Source organism: Pygocentrus nattereri, chromosome 7 (assembly GCF_015220715.1).
Source record: "Pygocentrus nattereri isolate fPygNat1 chromosome 7, fPygNat1.pri, whole genome shotgun sequence".
NCBI classification, from domain to species: Eukaryota; Metazoa; Chordata; class Actinopteri; order Characiformes; family Serrasalmidae; genus Pygocentrus; species Pygocentrus nattereri.
In genome coordinates this window covers 34017095-34038773 of record NC_051217.1, presented here as the reverse complement: position 1 = coordinate 34038773, position 21679 = coordinate 34017095, and the positions used below count along the sequence as shown (strand labels likewise).

Here is a 21679-nt window from a genome sequence, read left to right as displayed (position 1 = left end):
TTTAGCTAGGTGCACATTACAAGCCTCGTTGCTCAAATACGATTTTTTGCTCAGATCGGATCTCTCTAACATGATGGTTCAATGACTCAAATCTTAAAGTGAACGAACCAACGCCCTGAAATAACCCACACACGCACATCCTACTCAGTAACGTCACGTGACTGAATCACGTGCATCATCATCAGAAATTAACAAGCAGAACGAGCTTCGTGGAGAAGATAATAAACTGATCAGCTCTCAGCTTCATTATTAGAGGGAGGCAGAGAAAAAGCACATGAATTCCGATCGTCACATTAAGGTCGCACAGCCACAAATCGGATACATATCCGATCTAGGACCACATAAGGAGATGACTCAGGTCGAATTTGAAAAGATCAGATTTGTGTCCACATAGCCCTGAAAACATCAGATCTGAGTCACAAAAAATCTGATTTGTGCCACTGGTAATTTGTGGCCATGCAACCTAAATGTGACGCTCAGATCGGAATTCATATGCTTTTTTCCACAGCGAGTGTGCCACAATGGCCGCAGCGCTGAACACAGGTTAAAGGCTGTAAACAGTGGAAAAGCAGCTTGTCTCACCTTTTTCTCCTTCGTCTCACTCTAATAATAAAGCTGAGAGCTGTTCAGAGTAAATTGTCTTCTCAGCAAAGCTACTTTTGCTCAATAGTTTGTGCTGATGATGCACGTGATTCATTCACATGACGTTACTGAATAGGATATGCGCACGTGGGTCATTTCAGGATGCCAGTTCTTTCACATTGACAGATTTGAATCACCTAAACGAGTGTGAACCATCAAGGCATAGATCGGATTTTAACACCGTGTGAACATGGCTTTAGAGCTTTATGCGCCAACTGCAGTATTTTGTAATCAAGAGAGCAGCCAAGAGAGCTAACATACTGGCTCTAGTGAGGACTCGTTCATGCTGCTTTCTAGATCAAGTAAAGCTTTTTTATGCACCTACTGGGACATCCAGGAACATCCACACAATATGACAGTACACAAGTTCAGCATAGAGATGATAAAGGCACAAAGTAGTTCCTCGACATTGCAAACAAAGCTAACGAATGTTCTAATAACGTTATCTCTATGTGCATCTAATGACAGATCAGAAACAACAGGGATGCCAAGCTGCCTTTGATGCAAAACCCTCCTGATTTAACAAGTACAGCAGCCTTTACATCAAGTAGGAGGAAGACATTTAATGTTCAGTCTTTGATGTCTTTTACAAAATCCTTAGTCTTATTAAGTTGCCAGCTATCATCTGGTTTGGCCGATGTATACAGTCGTGTATCATCAGCATATCAATAGAAGCTAAAGCCATGCTTATGGATAACTGTCCCCACTGGCAGCATATATGAGGAGAATTACAAGATATTTACTTGGTGGACATGGTTGATTGGATGGAAGCAAACCTCCTTGTATAAGATATTCTGCTAAAAACAAAGCTTTTAGAAGGTTGGCAGTACTAGAATACAATTATAACACTAAACCTTACAGATTCACCTTGATGAATGCTACATTTCTCACCCCCTTGGAACGACTATGAAGTAGCTGAACCACCGTTTTTAGAATATCTCTTTTTCAAATTCCCCCAAAATATCAGTGCAAAATAATACCATAAAAACTAGGAAAAATAATAGGAATATAATGTGGCACCTGTCTTTTTTTCATAAAATTCAAAGCAAAGTGAAATGCAAAGTGAAGTGTTGCAAATACTGCAACAAAGATACAGTAAGATCTAAAACAGAGGTCACTGCAGTCCGAGTCCGGACCCAGACGCTTTCCTATGTGGACCTGGGCCTATAACTGGTAAACTATGGGTAATAATTGAATTTTGACAGGGTGGTCTTGTTTTAATTGGTGTAGCTTTTCCAGCCTTTATGGTAGCTTTAGCGACCCTGGGAGACTCACAGAACAATCACATGCATTGTAAATGTCACATGATGTTAGTACCTTCACTTGAGGATACTTTCTCTAACTGGACCTTCCTGAAGACCCCTGATCTAAAAGAAGATTTACTAAGTCCACATTACCAATGTTGGCTGTAGTCTGAACTTCGATTACATGCTTTGGTGCATTAATCCATTCTTCATGTAACTTCACCCTGTAAGCGTGTGTCGAGGAGTTTCCTATCCAAAGAGATTATTCTCTTTAATCCACTTCTGTGAGGTGTGTAGCTCTCATTTAGAGCACACTTTAATCCACCTCATGGCACAGTGAGTCAAGTCATATACAGTAACATTTCATCATAGTAATTTGGGGTGGGAGAAAAAAACTGATAGAACACAATCATGATATTTGAGGTAAAACCTCAGTATTGGCACACAGAGACTACAGAAAGTTACACATTAAATACATATTATTTAGTCATATTAACCCCATTGCCAGACTAACAAGATGCCAAAATCTTTAGTTTTCTTTGACCACAAGATGCACTGAGATGCCTTATTAACAGGGGTGTGAATTTCTAGGCAATTTGATTTCAATTCAAGGTGCCATAATGCTTTTTATTTCTAAATTACGATTGCTCCCCTGTGTTTCCATGCAGTTAGTAAGTTCAGACCCTGCCTTCAACATGGTGGTGGTAGCATGAGGGAAGATTGAGGGAGGGAGAGAACTATGAGGACTTGGGCTGGAGTTCTGGGCAGCTTCATAGCTTTACTAGGACAAAGGAACATGTCACAGGAACAGAAGGTGAGGATGTGAATTTATAGGGTGTTAGATTGAAAGAAATCAGGGGTTTCAATGCATTCATAAGGCATCAAAAAAGGCTATAAATATTTATAAAAATGCATTACGTTATAGCCATGCTACGCATTATGAATTGTTAACATAATGCATTATAAGCACTGTTCATAAATTATAAGAGCCCCTAAGTTATATTTGTCCACTCTAAGTAAATTGAAGCATACTGTACTAAATCTTCCTTTCAGGGGAGGAACTTGATGGGTACTTGGTTTGCTGTGATGTGATGTAGTGTTTAAAGTGAGAGCTCTGGTCAAGAAAAGCACACAGTAGCAGTAATTCTATGCTGGATAGCCTGTTTGGAGAATATTCAGGACTGAAGCCCTGAAGATGCAGCCCTAACAGCAACAGCGCTGAGAAATAAAATACAGGAAATCCCATAAATAAACTTTGTGTTTGTCTTTACTTTAAGCTATCCAAGCTGGGACTGACTTCTTTGGCTCTGACAGTATAACATGTTATTAACATTACTTATAATGCATTATATTAACAGTTCAGTCTTCTTTTGGAGCCAGTTGCAATATATATTTAATGTGTCACATTGCAATACTATAAAATATCACAGATTTGTAAAAACCTCAATAGAATTGTATTGTGGCTTAAGTATCATGATATACTGTACCAGTGATTCACATTCTGACAACAATCATACTATAAAACACAGCATGTGTATGTCACTGTACTACTGGTAGGAAAGGACTTGTTCATGTGGGGGAAAAGCAGTCTAGCGTAATGCTATGTGCTATGTAAGTCACAAGTAAGCGAATGTACAGCTTTTTTACTTCCTGTGCCTTTCTGATCTGTTCTAATCCTAAGACAACAACAACAGTGAGCATGAGGGAGAGCGAAAATCCCTGCCTCGCTACAGAAGGTTACAGAGAAGCCGCGCGGCATCCACTTGAATCAGCGCACGCTCTAACTGAGTTATTTTTGTGCACTCGTGGCAGCGGGTGGAAAGCATTATTGTTTTGTTCTCTGTGCCCTGCAGTGGGAGATGCACATAAATGCTCCGGAGAGAGAAAGTGAAAGAATGAGAGAGAGAAAGACAGAGAGAGAGAGAGAGAGAGAGAGAGACAGAGAGGGGGACATCAAAGCTGACTGTTCATTACAAACATCTCAGCCAAAAGCTCTTTATTGCTCACCTGCTCCTGCTGCTGTACCCCGGCACCTGTGCGTGCAATGGCCAGGAAAAGGGATGAGCGGGGTCAGGGAAAAGACCACACATGCTCCTGAACGATATCAGCAGGAGGCCACTGAAGCTGACTAGCCGAGACTCTGTCCCGGAGGCCCCGGTGACACCAGTGCTCAAGTTTGTCCCCCAGCACCTCCCCTGTGGAGTGGGTGGGGGCTGGTTCCCCAACACTGACACAACAATATGTGAATGTAGCCCTGAGGGAGCAGCATCTCACCCTGGTGCTGGGTTAGCCAGCACTATAGTACATCACTGTACTGCTCTATTCTCAGGCTGTGTGATGATTTAAGCCTTTTTCTAAACCAACAATACACATCTGAAAACAAATAATCAAAGCCCATATTTAATTGATGCAGTCTGGTGTCATGTTTTATTGTGTCAGCAATGACCGGTGCAGAAGAGTCAAGGAAACGAAGCCTATTTTAATTTTCATCACCACTGAAATGAGTTGTAAAATTGTCTGTTTTAACTCTGTGTAAGGCCTATTTAGTGGGCATGGCCATTTTTATTGCCAGTTACATTTGCCATTTATTTACAACCAAATAGTTGTTTTTCAGCCAGTTTTTATTAACCAAAATAAATTTGTCCATTCGCGAAATAAAAAAGAAATTTGTTGACTGCTGATTGTGCATTAGGAGAAAACACAGGACATTTATTTCAAAACAGAAAATATCATTTTTAGCCATCTTTTGGCAAGAATGTTTGATGGCCCAAAATTATATGCAGTGCACAGTATGAGCTAACAGTAGCTTGAGAAAAGGCTTAAACTAATCGTGCTTAGTGAGAAATTGGGTACTAGGGCTGTCATGATCAGTGATGCACAATAATATTACAGTCATCAGTATCAGTACATATCAACATCAACATATCAACATCAATATTTCAACATCAGTGTTTCAAATAATAAAAGGTATTTGATGAGGTATTTATTATAAGAACGTTTAGGCTACTAGATACAATAACTGCATTTCATTAATTTTACTGCATTTGTAGCCATAAACAAATGAATGTGACAATTTCTAGATTTTAGAAATGCTTACAGTTGTTTGCAGAAGCATAATATACTTTTTTTTTTGTACACATTTTTGTACAAGTTTACATCCACTACAGAGAACAAACTGTAACATTTTTTTCTGCAAACTTTAGTGCATAATTATAGTTTATTTTCTGAATTTGGCATAGGCCATATTTTATGTTTATATTTATTTTTTCAATATATAATATTTATGAATTAAACAGTAATTGTGCATTAAAATGTGATATGAACTTATTTTCACTCAGAACATTAACCTAATTTGACAGGTCTGTCAGTACTGGCTTCAGCAGATATACACATCAGAAATATTGGATGTCAGTGTTATTCCACAATTCCCACATTGGTGCATCCTAGACTTTTTTTTTTGGTTACTGATACCACATGTAGTATCACACTTGTCAATGAACAATACTGATAATGATACTATGGGAAAAAAAATAAAAGGATTTTACTTCATTTGAACAAACATTCTTGGATTTAGCACAGAGAAATTTAACAATTTCTGCAGCTTAATTAACATTACTTCATTTGTATATAAACAAATGGCCACATTTATACCTATTTGGCTACCCACAGAGTTGTTAATAGACATTAACAAGTAATAATTCTTAAATGGAACCAGAAAAAAATAAATAGTTTCAATAGTAAACAACCTTTACAGTATGTGGACGTTCTTTGAACTTTAAAAGGTTCTTTCCGCTCATACAGCTAATTTACAAAATATTGTAAAGATATTTAGAAAATTGAAAGGTGCCCTGGTAAAGCAAAGGTGACTCCTCTGTGGTCTTAAAAAACTCTGTGGCATTTTTGAGAATAATTCTTTAAGAAATTAAATTTGAATACTGAAAGTATTCAAAGTTCAAATAGTACTGAACTGTTTGACACATTACAGTATTGCAAAAGAAATTCTGATACGCTGTGCGACTCTAGTACATGCCGGGGAAGTTCAGGGGAAAGTAGCCAAGCTCCTCTAAAGTCAAACTGAAGTGGGCGATGGCACAGGTTACACAAGAGCTCCCCTTTCAGCAGACAAAAAGTAATTAAGTTTATCAGTCGACAGGGTGCTTGTGTCAGAAGACGTGCTTTACATGAGTTTAAGAAGCCATTTGATATTCATAAGCTTGATAAGAGGATTATTGCTTGTGAGCTTGAGATTACATGAAAGCCCAACACAGAGTTCATTAGCTTTTCATTATGAGGTCAGAACATAATTTCTAATTTTGACAGTCACCTGACTCCAGTGTCACGGAAAGCAGATGAGGTGAACCGGGAAAACTGAGAAAAATGCCCAAATTCCATACTGCAATAGAGGGGCACAACACAAGTGCCCCCATTACCACATAACATTTCGGCTGTGTTTATCTGACTTGACTTGAATTCACATTGTTAACTGTGGGATCTCTGGCATGAATAAACTGGATATATGTATGTAAGGGCCTGTTTCTGGGCCAGTGGGATGCGAGAGAGTGTAAAATACACAAGCTAGAGGATATTTGCTCCTATTGTTACATCCCTCATGGGATATCTGCTACTCTCCCGTGCACAGTTTTGACAAAATTGATATTTACCTACCTATAGTGACACGATTTCTCTGTGTCCCAGCGCATATCAGCTCCAATCACACAGTCTCTCGAGACAGCAACTCAACTGTCATTATAGCATCTATCAGGATTTGATCACATAGTTAAATCCATCACTCTCATAAAAAAAAAAAATCAGAACACAAAGCTTCTGGACACGCAAGCGCCTTTGTCTTCTATTACTAGTCTGAAACAACATTGATCTCCTCTCTAAAACATCCAATGGGTCTGCAGTAAAACTATTGCTGCATAATATACTGTTTGTTAATCATTACCACATTATTGGCTTATGAAACAGTGATACTGCAAATATATATATATATATGTATATATATATATATATATGTGTGTATATATATATATATATATATATATATATACATATATATATATATATATATAGTACTGTTGTCGGAAGAAAATCTTGTATCTTCATATATCCATTTTTGACGTTTTACAGTTTTTGACAATGTGAAAGTTACCATTTTTTACACTGTATGTAAATTTCATGATGAATAGACCAAATGAAACGACCCAAAATTACTGGTTCAATTGACTTACATTAAAAGTGATGTAGGTTTTTTCCTTCTCCTGTAATGTTACCATGTTGGAGATACGAGGCTTTCTTTCTTATATATACAAACGTGACTGTTAACAAATCGTTAATGTGTTGTGAGCTTAAATGCTTTTGAAACTAGTGTTTCTGTGGGTGTTTTGATGAATCAAGGCATTTGTGTGATACGACAAATGCAAATAATTTAGGTTCATCTTTAGTTATGTATAATCATTGCCGTGCTGCTGTTTATATAATATTATATATGTAATATGTAATATATTGCAAAGTGCATTACAACGGCAGTATCTAACAATACATGTTTTTGTCTATATTGTGCAGTTTAGGAGTCAACCAATACAGTATATACCGTACTGATGAATATCAACTTCTCAATTCAAACTCACAGGTACCAAACTATTCATTAAACATGCTGAATATTTTAAGCTTATTTTAATACTGACTGTACTTCATCAAGTAGACAAGCAGGTCCACAATGAGAACAGATCCTCACTCCCCTAAAACTATTGCTCCCTCTTTATTTCAAAATCAAGGGCACATAGGAAAAGCGCAGTTCTTATATGCGTATGTGAGCTCAAGGCTAACATATGTGATTGTGGCTGGTGTATAATTATAAGATATTGCACTGTTATAATGTTGAATGCTCTAATAAACTGAAAATGGAAACATTAACATACTAAAATATGGCAGTGTTTTTTGCTGTGTTCAAAAATGCTTTGAATTTTTTTTTTCTGACCAATATTGCAACTGAGATTTAAATGTGATTATTTTCTAAAAACTAAGCTCCATGTCTTTCTCCTCAAGCTTGAATGCTAAATTGAGTTTTCAAGACTGACAGTTCACAAGCTCTGTTATTAGGTCAAAGACAACACTGAATAATGTAGGACTGAACTGAAATTGCAACTGTTGCAATTTTAAAATTACACTCTAACAAACTGCAATTTAAATATATAAATGCTTAATCGCCCAGCCCCATAAATGGGTGCACCCATCAGGCAAATCACCAACATTTTTTTTTAAATAAAGTAACTGAGCTGAAACAAGCCCAAAACACAGGTCACAAAGTTGGTTTGAAGGTGGTCAGTCATCCAGTTAGTGTTTTTCCCCTCGTTCCCACCAACCCCTAGGGCAGTTGGAGTTCCGCTTCTCCTTTTCAGCCCACCATTTGACTCCTCCGCCACAGCAAAGCCCCTAATTGCTGCCCCTCCGTCTCGCTTTCCATGCGCTTGTTAAAAAAAAACATTTGAGAAAAGCGGACCTTTAGCACAGCCTGGTCAAACGAGGCTCTTCCTCTGTCATGTGAAATCAGGAGACTGGAGAGAGGTCTGAAAAATCCTCTGTCCGTCCCTCAGGGTCAGTGCACACCATCATCAGCATCACCATCTCACCCATTTCACTACTGGGCATGTTTTTTTTCACCATAGAAACGCGCCGCACTCTCTCGCTTCACCAAGTGCCTGAAAAACAACACAGAGAGAGCTCAGGGCACGGCAAGCCTAGATGAACATAATAAAGACATTCTGAGAGGTAGTGAATGTGAACCTTAACTAGACCACAACAATAAAAATCTGTATACTAGTTTTTCTTGAAGACACTTATTGCTGGGGTTGGTTATATTAGCATACTTTCTTCTCATCCTGAAATTTCCACAGCAGACAATCGCTAATGAAAAATTCTATTTGCGAGACGACGGTACCCAGCAGCGCAATGTTCTCTCTTCAGACATAGATCTCTTAAATCTCTCATTGGGACTAGCTCTAAATGCACTTATCTCCTGCTCCTGGAGCTGCCCTGTAAACACCTCTGTCAGCTCACTCTGTTAAATCTACTCCTAATCTCAGATTTAGCTGAAATCCACAATTTTCTCCCTTTCCAGGTGTCTGCTCAAAGCCCTCTGTGTTCTCTCCTTTAAAACGAAGCCTCAGTGGAAATGCTAACGTGTCTTTGCCTCGCTAGCTGATTGCTACCGCACATAATTTACCCCATGCTGGCAGGCCTCAATGGTGACCAGTTAAAAATAATTAAAACTGATTAGACTTCAAGGCTGCTGTAAACAAAAGGCATCAATTAGATATGCATGTGTTGTGGTGTGAGGCATTAGAGTTTGTAAGCAAAACAAATCAAGACGTCCACCTTTACATCTGGATTTTTATGCTTCTGTGGTTAAAACATGGGCACATCATTTCGGCATGACATTAGATGTACCTCTAAGTCAGAAACAATTAACTCTCTATTGCACAATGTTGCTTAAGGGCAACAAACTCATTTTCCTCACTTCTCAAAAACATTATATATATTTAAAGACAACAATAACAATAAAGGGGAGAGTTTGAATAAGTCAATGTACTTGGTTATGATCTTAATGGGCACATTTAAACTTTTTTCAACATTTAGTATAAATTTTTTTGAGAACTTGCAGAAATACTGTGTTTGTTGCCTAGAAGCAACATTGTGCAACAATGCAATGAATTTATCCAGTCACAAGCCAGATCTCACCTCTTCAGGGAATACTGATCTATATAATTTCTTCTCATTGTACTCCTTTTAAATATTTTTGAAATTAATAATTAGCTGCAGTGTTTGAATATATATACAGAAAGATCCACCACCCAAATAGTACCTGCTCTGTCAGGGTCCATGGGGGTCCTGCCCACTGAAGAACAGCGTAAAAGGGGGCTAACAAAGTATCCAGAGAAACAGATGGACTACAGTCTGTAACTGTAGAACTACAAAGTGCACCTATATAGTAAGCGGAGCTGATAAAATGGACAATGAGCGTAGAAAAAAGGAGGTGCTCATAATCTTATGCCTGATCGGTGTATGTATTTTTTAATTGCTCTTAGAATGCGTGTAGTACAGGTTAAGTCAGACTGAATGCCCTCAGTCTGTGATCATATAACATATACGTCGAGAGTACAAGAGCATGCCCATCTAGCCTCGGAACGAACAGAGTCAGATTTGGTGGAGTCTGGATTTTAATTATTTGGAGAGCATTTATCTCACTTTTTCAAGGTGAGATCGAGTGTCTTGGTCGGGAGCTATCCAAAGCATCCAGGCCTTTATGACACTGCGACACTGAAGAGGAATACAATTCAATCTGGAGTATCCAATGAATATCTTTAGCACATTTTCTTGCAGGCATCGCATAACCCTGCACTAGTGAAAAGAAGGGAAGAGACAGCAGGTAGCTATTTGCAGATAATATGCATACCAGCAATACACTAAAATGTTTAGCACTGGAATAAAATGGGGAAAAAATTGAGTGATTTGGCTTTGGGAAGCAAAGCCTGCACACAAACACTTCATTCAAATGTATTGTGGGGATATGAGGCCTCGCCGTCATATGTGTTTGATGTGCGTTATTTTTGACTGTCTGTCAAATTTGACATCGGAATTTTCACCGATTTCAAAAAAATGCTAATTCTTCATGAAGAGCTCTTCCTCTACACATCTTTCAAGACAGATAAATATATAGACATATAGATATCAAACATGAATAAGAACAAGTCATTGGTGACCATAAATAAAAGGAACAGCAGTTTATTTATAGTCTGCTTAATAAGCATCAGATGGATGACTTTTTCTGAGAAGACAACTTTTGTAAATGCTTACCATAAGCACATGTTATACCAATATAAGGTAAATTAGTAGAGTAAGCTGCATGTTTAGCTGCTAGGCTATGTGCATCTACAACTTTTATGGGTTGGAGACAATTATTATTATTATTATTATTATTATTATTCATTTGTTTTGTTTTTTTTACCTGATTTCACTGAACAGCCGGCTAAGGCCTCAGCTGACAGCCCCTCTGCTCTTTTCATTACAGACATTCATTCATTCATTAAGTGTTATCAATATCCACCTGCTCTGCAACAACAGTTACAGTTGTCTAGCCTAACAGCAGAAAATATAAAAACAACACGGTTCCTTAAAAAACTCTTTCATTTAAGCATTTATTTTAGCACTAGTCATTAACTCCAAGTTCAAATAACTGAGAATCATTATTACTATTTTGGAAAATGTGAAAATGCTCAGTAGCATAATGAAGGAACATGAAGAAACAAACAAATAAAATTATAACAATCAAAAGTACTTGAGTTAATGCAGTACTAGAGTAACTCAGCTTGGCTATCCCTTTCTTGCCCTGTTTAAGGAAAAAAAGGGTGGAATATTCCAGCTTTCCACTTCTTTTAAATGTTTATCTTTACCCAACAATGCAATCAATCATTATTCTGCCTATCTGGCCGTCAAGCGCAGCCGCAAAGGAGCTCAAAATTCATAGTGCAAGAACACGGACACTTAAAACCTCTCTTGACCAGGGTGTAATGCACTGAAATGCTTGATACTCTGAGTTAAGTGGCAAGTCCAAACCACACAGCAGTACAAAATGTGCTACATTAAGTCAATTTCCACAAAGCAGACACTTACAAGTAATTATACAAATTAACTTGTCAGAGGGTTCCGGAGGGATGTTTGTCTTCCTACGCATTTTCTAAAAGACCAGTGGGCTTCCTTTCTAAATGAGGCACAACAATAAGAACAGCCTCCGGGCACAGCAAGGGTGGCCAGGGGAAGATTCTACTCCACTCAACAGCCCCCAACACTCAAAAGTCCATTACTAAGCAGCTATGCGCACTCAGCACTGAACGCGGCTCGTAAACGCTCTCAGGCATTATGGAAATCATAGTTCTCTCATGGACTATATGCTAAAATATTAGCAGTCATTTGCCTGGATGGTCTGCACTCCTGTAGAATTGTAAAATCTCTTTCTCTTTAAAATTCTCTCTCTCTCTCTCTCTCTCTCTCTCTCTCAAACACACACACACACACACACACACACACACACACACACACACACACACACACACATACAAATAGGGAGCATACAACACATTGTTATGCTCATCTCTACAGATATTTTTGCAATATTTTCCCTAATACTGGTAACAGTACATATTTGGTACTATTACCAGGTGCACTGCCACTCTGATTATACATTTATACATGCTCCATATTCATGCATCTGTAAATGTCATAATGCCACTGGTTAACACTGGTTATGGTTTACAGTACACAGTCAGTGGTTCCTTCACTGGCACAGATGTGCACCACTGCACTGTCAACTGCATAGTATTTTATGCAATTTACTTATTACTTTTGTACTGCAACATTATTTTTATTGTTTTTAATATGCTTATTATTTTACTTTATTCTATTATTCATCTTTGCTTTCTATTTATGTATCTGTAAATACTCCATCCATCCATCCATCCACCCATTTTCTAAGCCGCTTCTCTGTCAGGGTTGCGGGTCTGTAAATACTGTAAGACAAAACTTTGCTCCCGTTCATTTTGCCCTTGTTTTGCTTTTTATTGTGTTTTGTGCTGCTGCAATAGAAGATTTTCACTCTGGGATTACTAAAGTGATCTATCTATCTATCTATCTATCTATCTATCTATCTATCTATCTATCTATCTATCTATCTATCTATCTGTGTCTGTTTATCTGTCTATCTGTGTGTCTGTTTATCTATCTATCTATCTATCTGAGATAAAATTAGATCTCTTTCCATGTTTTGTAGAAGCACTGAAAACAAGTATATTTCACCACCCTTAGAGATTTTACTACTCAGATGAGAGAGAGAGAGAGAGAGAGAGAGAGAGAGAGAGAGAGAGAGAGAGAGAGAGAGAGATTCTGTCAGTAATGTGTAGTCATACATTTTGGGTATTTCTGTCTTCCGTAAGGACACTTTATGCAATGCCACAGAAGTCCAGTCTCAACTGCCTTAATCCTGTTTTTTCAATGCCTAAGAGGCACCATGCCTGTAGTTTCCCCCTAGACGTTTTTTCATGCTTGGTGTATCAAATATTGTGATAAACCTTATTACTTATCACTAATATGCACAGACACACATACAGTATGCATACGTGCATATGCACAACTTGAAAATCGCTGCTGATGGAAGAAATCCTTGTATCCTCATTTTTGTTTTTTCAGTTTTTGACATAAATTGCAAATGCCTGTTGGCCTTTACATTGTGTGTAAATTTTATGAAGAATGGACCAAAAGAAATGGGAAAAAAAATCTGGTTTCATTGACTTACATTAAAAAGAATGTATGTTTTTTCCTTCTCCTGTAACGTTACCATTTTGGGGATAAAAGGACAACAGCAAAACATGCAATGGACTACTTTATTTGGTGCTGCATACATGCATCTGTACTGGTCACCATAAACAGCTTGTACAGAAAGCAACCAACTCATCTTTGAATATTACTGAAGATTTTATGTAAGAGATCTGAGATTTCATTCTAATCTGACATCTCGCTCTGAAATAGTTGTCACCACGCAATATTCATGCCAACCCTGTGGATAAGCCATCCTCCATGTTTACTCAAGGCTCAGCATGAAGAGATCCTGAGGACATTTGTGTCCATTTTTCGTTTTATTAGTCCTGGATCTCTTGGTGGAAACTCCCAGAGGTCCCATTATATTATCTCAGGGAAAAAAAGGCTTTGACTTCCCATCCAGTTTGTCCTCGGAGTGTGGACACATTTGGGCTCAGCTTTCTCCGGGGCTTCTTCGCTGCATTTGTCGCTTTCAATTAGTCCTGATCCCAGGCCTGTTGGCTCATGTCAATAACCTTTAAAACTGCAAGACAAAATGTAGTTTCGGGGCAATGACTTGTGAACGACAAAAGCCAAAGTGGAGGCCTGTGTACATGATAAACATGGAATGTGGCCTCACAGGGTAAAATGTCACAGTGTGATGAAAATTAAAATCAAAATTCCAGTCAGAGCATCCAGTATAAAAGGCGAGGTGGAGAAATGCAGAGTATTGCAGGTAATATCCATTGTTACTACGATACAGAATTAGATATTTTAATTAAAGAAGGACATAATTGGCACATCAGGCTGATCTGTACCGCAGTACGACATCCTTATCCTAGCTTATCCTGAGTGGAACAGACACAGCAGTGCTGTTGGAGTTTTTAAAAACTGTGTCCACTCACTGTCCACTCTATTAGACACTCCTACCTTGTCAGCCCACCTTGTAGATGTAAAGTCAGAGATGATAGCTCATCTGCTGCTGCACAGTTTGTGTTGGTCATCCTCTAGTCCTTCATCAGAGGTCATAAGACACTGATGGCTGGATATTTTTGGTTGGTGGACTATTCTCAGTCCAGCAGTGACACTGAGGTGTTTAAAAACTCCAGCAGCACTGCTGTGTCTTATCCACTCAGACCAGTGCAACACACACTAACACACCACCCACACACACACCCCATCAGTGTTTCTGTAGTGCTGAGAATGCAGTGCCACTCAAATAGTACCTGCCCTGTGAGGGTCCATAGGGGTCCTGACCACTGAAGAACAGGGTAAAAGGGGGCTACCAAAGTATGTAGAGAAACAGATGGACTACAGTCTGTTAATCAGAACTACAAAGTGCACCTATATCATAAGTGGAGCTGATAAACTGGACAATGAGCCTAGAAATAAGGAGGTGCTCATAATGTTATGCATGATCTGAGTATTTGCCAGCATTAAATACCTGAGCACAGTTACTCAAATAGGAAACTATGCATCTTTAAAATTGCACAGTGTGCATGTGTGTATGAGAGAAAGAGAGAGTACAGGACCAAAGATAATCACTCAGCATATACTGCATTACAAAATAAAACAATCCATTTCAGGCAGCACACAAGAAATGAATCACTGAAATCTATACGTTTCGATAAATTACTTGAGTTCACATTTAGCTTTGCTCGTTCCACTGAAGTTGGCAGGAGAGTAAAAACAGAGTGGTATCTAAATCTTTCCTTCGGGCTCAATTCAAATTGGTCCTCAGCATTCTAATACTTCAGAGCCCTGGGCCCATGGGTAAGCAGAGCATAATGGCCATGGCTGGTTTATGTTTCATTAAAACATGCAGAAGGAGGAGGACAGTGGGTGTAAATACTAGAAAGCAATTTGCAAAGCTGCCCTCATTCGCCAAGATAAAGCCGAACAAAAATGCAAACGCTGAGTCCAAGAGCTCCATACATTATTATTGTTTTACTGCATTTTCTTTATTTACATACCCATTAACACACACACACACACACACACACACACGCGCACACACACATGCAGCACATTAATAAAGATGTTACAACAACAGCTGTTAATGGCATCATTAATTATAAAGATGATACAACATGAAATGTTCAAACACATACTTTACATTTTATTTATCAAGATCGATTTGTGGCCCTAGTACAGGATCCTTGGGAAACAAAAAAAAAAGAAAAAGAAATTGCTTTTATCTTTTAAGAAGTAGTAAACCCATTCAATTTCCATTTACCATGTTAAAGATTACCTTTTCCAGACTGTTCTCAGGTTTGGAAAACATCCTCTTGCATTTCATTTTTTTCACTGAGGGGGAAGCGTTTACAACCTTCATGTCGGTTTATGTGCTCAAAACATCACAGTTTACTTTTACATAATCATTTTCCAACATCTGCTCATCCCTTAAAATTAAACATGCTGGTTTACTTAGTGTGTCTTTCAGACTTATGTCACTGATGTATCTACAAAATGAGAACTTTAGAGAAGGAAATAACCTACTTTACTTTTAATGTAAGTCAATGGAACCTGAACTTATTCAGTCATTTTTTGGGCCGTTTCTTTTGGACCATTCATCATGAAACTGACACATAATGTAAAGAGCAACAGGCGTTTTCAAATTATGTCAAAAACTGAAAAATGATATGATGCAAGTCTGTTCCAACAGAAGCAATACGTGAATAACCCCTGCTCTGTACTTCATTCAGAAAGCAGGCAGAGCTGAAACACTTCTTATATCTTCAACCTGAAGGGCTGGAGCTAAACTGAAGGGATATCTGTAAATGCATTTCAAATGGTTTTAGTTACATTACAAGAACAATTCATTCAAAATTAGCTGGTTTTGCAGCTTAACTTCCATATCAGAGCTATAAGACTGGGGACTAAATTGTATATTTAGACATTTTAACCATATTCACATACTTCATCAAACAAAAATTGCATGTTACAGGCCCTTTAGGTCCAATAGGCAGACTTTTGATGTTTCACACATCATTTCTTTCTCTCACGCCAGTGGAGAAAGAAAACTGCCTAATATAAACCTCCGATCCATTCATTACAAGCAAAAAGCCTCTCAAACTACCATAAACCTCAACTCTTTTGTGACCTCCTCACATGCAGTAGCTGCTGTCAGGTTTTGATGTCAGCAAACTCTCAGCAGACTCTGCCTACACTTCCTTTAAGGTAAATGCTTTAAACTCTGAAATGCAGGCACGAAAAGCAAAGAAACATGGAGGAAAGAGGCTCTCATTTCAAGCTGGGCTTCACATACAGGGTTCATATCGAGCATCTCTGGTGCTGAAACTCTTGAGTGAACATCTGACCCAGCGGCAGCATGTCAAAGGTGTTGCTTAGTAACTACGCACATAGGTCAGATGGACGAAATGGAGCCATCACCACATTCCAATGTGTTAACAACAAGTGTGAAAGTGAAGCCCCAGCATTCATTAAGCGTGCATCCTTTTTGCTTCAGACTTACAATATGAACATCTAAGCATGAAATGCTGTGACCTTGCTGACACATGGGCTCATGCAACTAAAAAGGCTGTGGAAGGCAGGATGATTGGTCTCGTGCTGGAGCAGTCAGCGTTATGTCTTCACTCAAGGCTGCCTGACGAAAGTAAAATTTGAATTAAAATGGAAATGCAAATCTAGAGTTAAACTGAATCTCCAAACTGAATCTGCACACCACAGTTACATATATCAAGGGCATAACCATGGCGGTAGCACGCCACTAGAGAAAGAGTTGGATATTAAAGTTGGTTAATACAAAGAATGGAAGTAATAAAGCAATTTTTCCAATATTAAAGCTTTCATACTTATAAATGTGATCCAAGACTTATTATAGCAGAAACGCTGAAGATAAGAGATGTTTTATTTTTTTATAAAGCTCATAGCAGATGAAGTTTCACTGGAACTTTCTGTTCCCTATCAGAGCTAATGAACCTCCCATCCTCCGAACAGCAGTTCACTTGAAATACATCAAGTCCTCCCAAAACTTTGTTGTTTCTCTAAATTATCAATTAGTTACAGACCTTGGTTTTGTGAACCAAAAGTTCTGCTTTCAGAAGAACAAATAATTGGCTATGTACTCTACACTGGATAGAAGTGTTTATATGACTGTCCAAACTGGAAATGCAACAAGCTGGCTAAATAAACAAAAAACACCAAATGGATTTTCCTCAGTTTTTATCAGTGGTGGACAAGTACAAAAATCATGTACTTGAGTAAAAGTAGAGATACTCAAGGTAAAATATTACTCCAGTAAAAGTAGAAGTTCCTCCCTTTAGAACTCCACTTGAGTAGAAGTACAAACGTATTTGCTTTCAAATGTACTTAAGTACTGAAAGTAAAAGTACTAAAAGATTAATTATGACTCTGATGTCCTGTTATCATTTTTGTAACAAGATTCGCTTCATGAACTCTTTAAAGTGAAAATCCTCCAGTGTCTCTCTTGGTAAACCAGTCTTTTAATAGAATGTCATTAATCTGACACTGATCTCTATTAAAATGATATGATTGTGAGACACAAAATGCTGAAGGCAAACAGTTTCCATCAGGTAGACCCGAGTGGCTCTGAAATCACTTTTTACAAACAAGCAAAGTTTCAGTTTAAGATTACTTTGTAAATTAGTTACAAGTTGAATAAAAACTGGCTTTAAACTCAGGTTCACAAATAAGTTTTCCTATTGTGTTGATCTGTAGGTCTCTGTTCATAAACATAAACTAACCAAAACTAATCTACTATAAAATGAAAGTGTTTGCATGAATTCAGAAAAAAAGAAACACGTCAGTCACGACTTATGTGTACATATTTCTATATTGTGGTCTATTTACACAAAATTGGTTAGTTCATCATTTAGGTAGACGTATGTGCTTCTTTTGTTTTGACATGTTATGTTTTTATACACGCAAAAACCAAAAGGAATGACAGATTTCTCAAAATGTAGTGGAGTGAAAGTAAAAAGTCACCCAAAATGGAAAAACTTAAGAAAAGTACAGATACACAAAAAAGTGCTTAAGTACAGAAACGAATTACATTTACTTAGTTACTGTCCACCACTGGTTTTTATTTTATTTTATTTTTTTCATAAAAGCGTTTGATGCTATATGTAAACATTACTAAACATTCCAAAGATTTTCATAAAAACCAACAATGAATTTTTGTTTTTTTTCTGATTGGCAGCCAATCAGAACCGAGCTCATTTACACATAACAGGACTAAAGGCACAGTAACAAAAGCAGCCTATTTAAAAGAAATAAAGCAAGATTAAAACATGGCCTTATAAAAGTAGAGTATTCTTTGTTTTTGGCATATGCTAACCTCTTAAGTGGACCTCAGAGAAAAAATAAATGCAAAAAAAGTAGGATATACCCTTTTAATTCAGTCAATCAATTTTCCATATTGGACTTGAAACCACACCCAATATCATGCCCCATGTAATGCGCATAGGCAAAATAGGTTTAAAAAAATGACAATACTTGGGGATGCATGATGATACTGGAATCACAGCAGTATTTAATCCATCCATCCATCCATTTTCTAAGCCGCTTCCGCATCAGGGTCGCGGGGGGTGCTGGAGCCTATCCCAGCAGTCTTTGGGCGGAAGGCAGGATACACCCTGGACAGGTCGCCAGTTCATCGCAGGGCGCAGTATTTAATATTCATTTTAAAATGTAGCTTATAATATTGACCTCAGACAGATGTTTAGATTTGTCCGATATTTCGAACCGGCGTTTATCGCAAGTACGTTTAGGTGGCACTGAGCTTCTGCACTAAAACGTCTGCATTTTATTAATTTTACTGAATGTTATTTTTTTGCAACCCAAATTCTGATCGATTTGATAAACATTTCTCTGTTAGTATCAGCTTCAGCAGATATGGACGTGAAGACTATGCAATACCGTCATGGGCCTATTTCGGTGCACCTCCCTTTGTGTCATTACTCAAATAATAACTACTCAAAATCCAAAGCAATGCAATTAGATACGGACAGGACGGGAACGCTCTTGTGTAACTGTCAGTTAAAACTTGCTTAGGATCTTCAGGACGCTGCTGTTGCATGGCAACCGGTTGCCATGGTTGGAAGTACAAAAACATGCCACGGCTGTTGCGAGAAACCCTCCTTTCTTGGTTTTTGACACTCTGGAATTTTTCCCTGCAAAGACTGAACACACTGACTACCCACTACATGCCTCAAGGTGTGTTATGTCTCCGGGGACCGAGGCAATGCACCAAAACTGCTTGAAGTCTCGTGACGATTATGACAAAATCATAATCTCGCTGTTCTCCTCTGCTAGAAAGTTGATGTTTTAGACAGATGGTCTTCTTGCAGCATCAGGCATCCAAAAAAGACAACTGCAATGTCACGCTCATCCTCTTAAGTGAAAAGCAAACCGTGCCTGGTCTAAAGTCTTCGGACTTGATCCAATCAACTCAATGAAAGAGGATTAAGGCATCTCCAGAAGACGTATTTGCAAGTTGGACACATTAGTGCCTTAGACACGCCAAATACGTCCAAGCAGAGATCCATTCAATTCTAGCCAAGCACACAGCCAGCATTACAAAACACTATATTAGAGCATGATTTGCTCATTTGAGCTGTATGGCATCGCCTGCTCATGCAAGGCAATAAATCACATGAAGTTTACCTTGTTTACAAACAAGTGTCTCACTTCATCCTGTAAAGATGAATTGCCTTGTTGTCCTATTATTTAAACAGCAGGCTCCTCTTCTAATCTCTCATCTCCATAAGAGACTATTCCACTTCAAAACAAAGTAAGACGTTAGACCCTCAGTTCACAGGTTAATTGGGGATGGGTGGTAACCGATATTAAAGGGGAACCACTGATCTGATTTTTTTTTTAATCTGTATAATTAAATAGTTGAGCTGTAAACACAACCATTCAAGAGTGAATTGGTGTGAGACTCTCTGCTCAAGAGAAAGTCGGCATAGCTCACAGTGGCAATGATAGGAACCAGACGTCTGAAAGCTCCATCACATTTATGAAAGTTATCACGTAAAACGGTTAATGCTGCTTGATATCTGACACAGTGTTTTTGATAAGGTTTTGGCTTCAACTGCATTGTAATCCATTTATTTTAATCCATTGCAGGGTTTTTTATATTTACTTCCATTTACTATACTATTTACTATCAACAGTACATGTAAAAGACGTGTAGGGTCACTGGTAGTTGATGATAGTGAGGTAAAATGGCTCTATGTTGAAGACAACCTGACCCCTGGTTCCTATCACCCCCACTGTAAAGAAATCCGAGGCTGTAAGTTTCTGTAGTTTCCTACTAAATCAATCTGAATGACTCTGGGTCTCCTGGATTATTCACACATTTGGGGAAAAAATGGTGGGATTCCCCTTCAACATACAAACAAACACAAAAAAATAGGCTGGGTAACACTGTGGTTATGAGCCAGTTTCTTTTCTTGACAAAGAAAACCGAAGCAAACCTCCGTCAGAGTTCAGCAGAGAATGTGTCCGATACCCACAGCCTAATGTTCAAGCTCCAACTTTAAAGTTTCCACTTTCTACCGCTGGAACACCCTGAACATCCACCTCACAGGTTACTCGGTTAACAACAGCGTTAACAGCACATCCGAGCAAGAAACACCTTCCTAACACAAGACGGGCGTTTGGAGGCAGTAAATATGTGGCCAGTGCTCTGCGCTGTGGTGGTGAAGCGAACGCGGACACTTCTGAGATCAGCCCCCGGATAAACGGCTCTAAAACACCACAGCACACAAACATACAGCAGCCTGAAACACACAGACTTCATAGACCAGCTTCTCCACCACTACTGCACACCAAACAGCGCGAAACGGAGGGAAAAGTCTCACTTACCGAAAGGAGAACGGCTCGGAATCGCGGGTCGGATGTTTTTCCAGCCTTCACAGACTGTCTGGTTGTGGAAAGTCACAAACGGGGAGCATGGAGAGGCGCAGGCGGGCTAAAGGCGCTGGAAATCCAGTGGCTCTGCCGCTGAGCTTGAACAGGACGAGCAGCCGTTAACAGTGAGCAGCACGTCAGTTCCTCTCAGTCGAGGCGTCGCTGTTTTCTGCTTCTTCTTTTTTTTTTTTTGGTCCTGCTGTAGCGGTGACTTCACCTGCCCCCCGCCTTTTACGCGACCCCCTTTTTCCCCCGTCTGGCACGAGGTAACGTAGCCCGTCCGTTCGGTCAGCTCCTCTCTCCGCTCCTCTCCCCGTCGTCTCGTCTCTCGCGTTGGCACACTGCGGCGCGCGCTGCTCTCGCGCCACTCACTGAGCTCGGTGAGGCGGCTCCCGCTCCAGCAGGCTCGCGCCACCTCAGCCACGCACGCGGCGCGCGCGCGTCCCGATCACGGTAACAAGTTCCCTCGCAGGTTCCAGGCCGTGCAATAGAACAGAGACTAATGGAGACGTTTGTTTATCAGTACATGAAGAGCATAACGA

At 39.0% G+C, this 21679-nt stretch overlaps 1 protein-coding gene across 3 annotated transcripts in view; it reads right to left on the bottom strand.

Moving 5' to 3' along the window:
- The window catches only part of cntn5 (contactin 5), a 356151-nt gene extending 334519 nt beyond the window's left edge, over window positions 1-21632 (bottom strand). For all 3 annotated transcript variants that reach the window (XM_017701954.2, XM_017701955.2, XM_037540216.1), the window contains exon 1: window positions 21093-21632. The gene's annotated coding sequence lies outside the window, so the exon portion shown is untranslated. The remainder of the gene's footprint in view (window positions 1-21092) is intronic.
- Window positions 21633-21679: the final 47 nt, after the last annotated feature.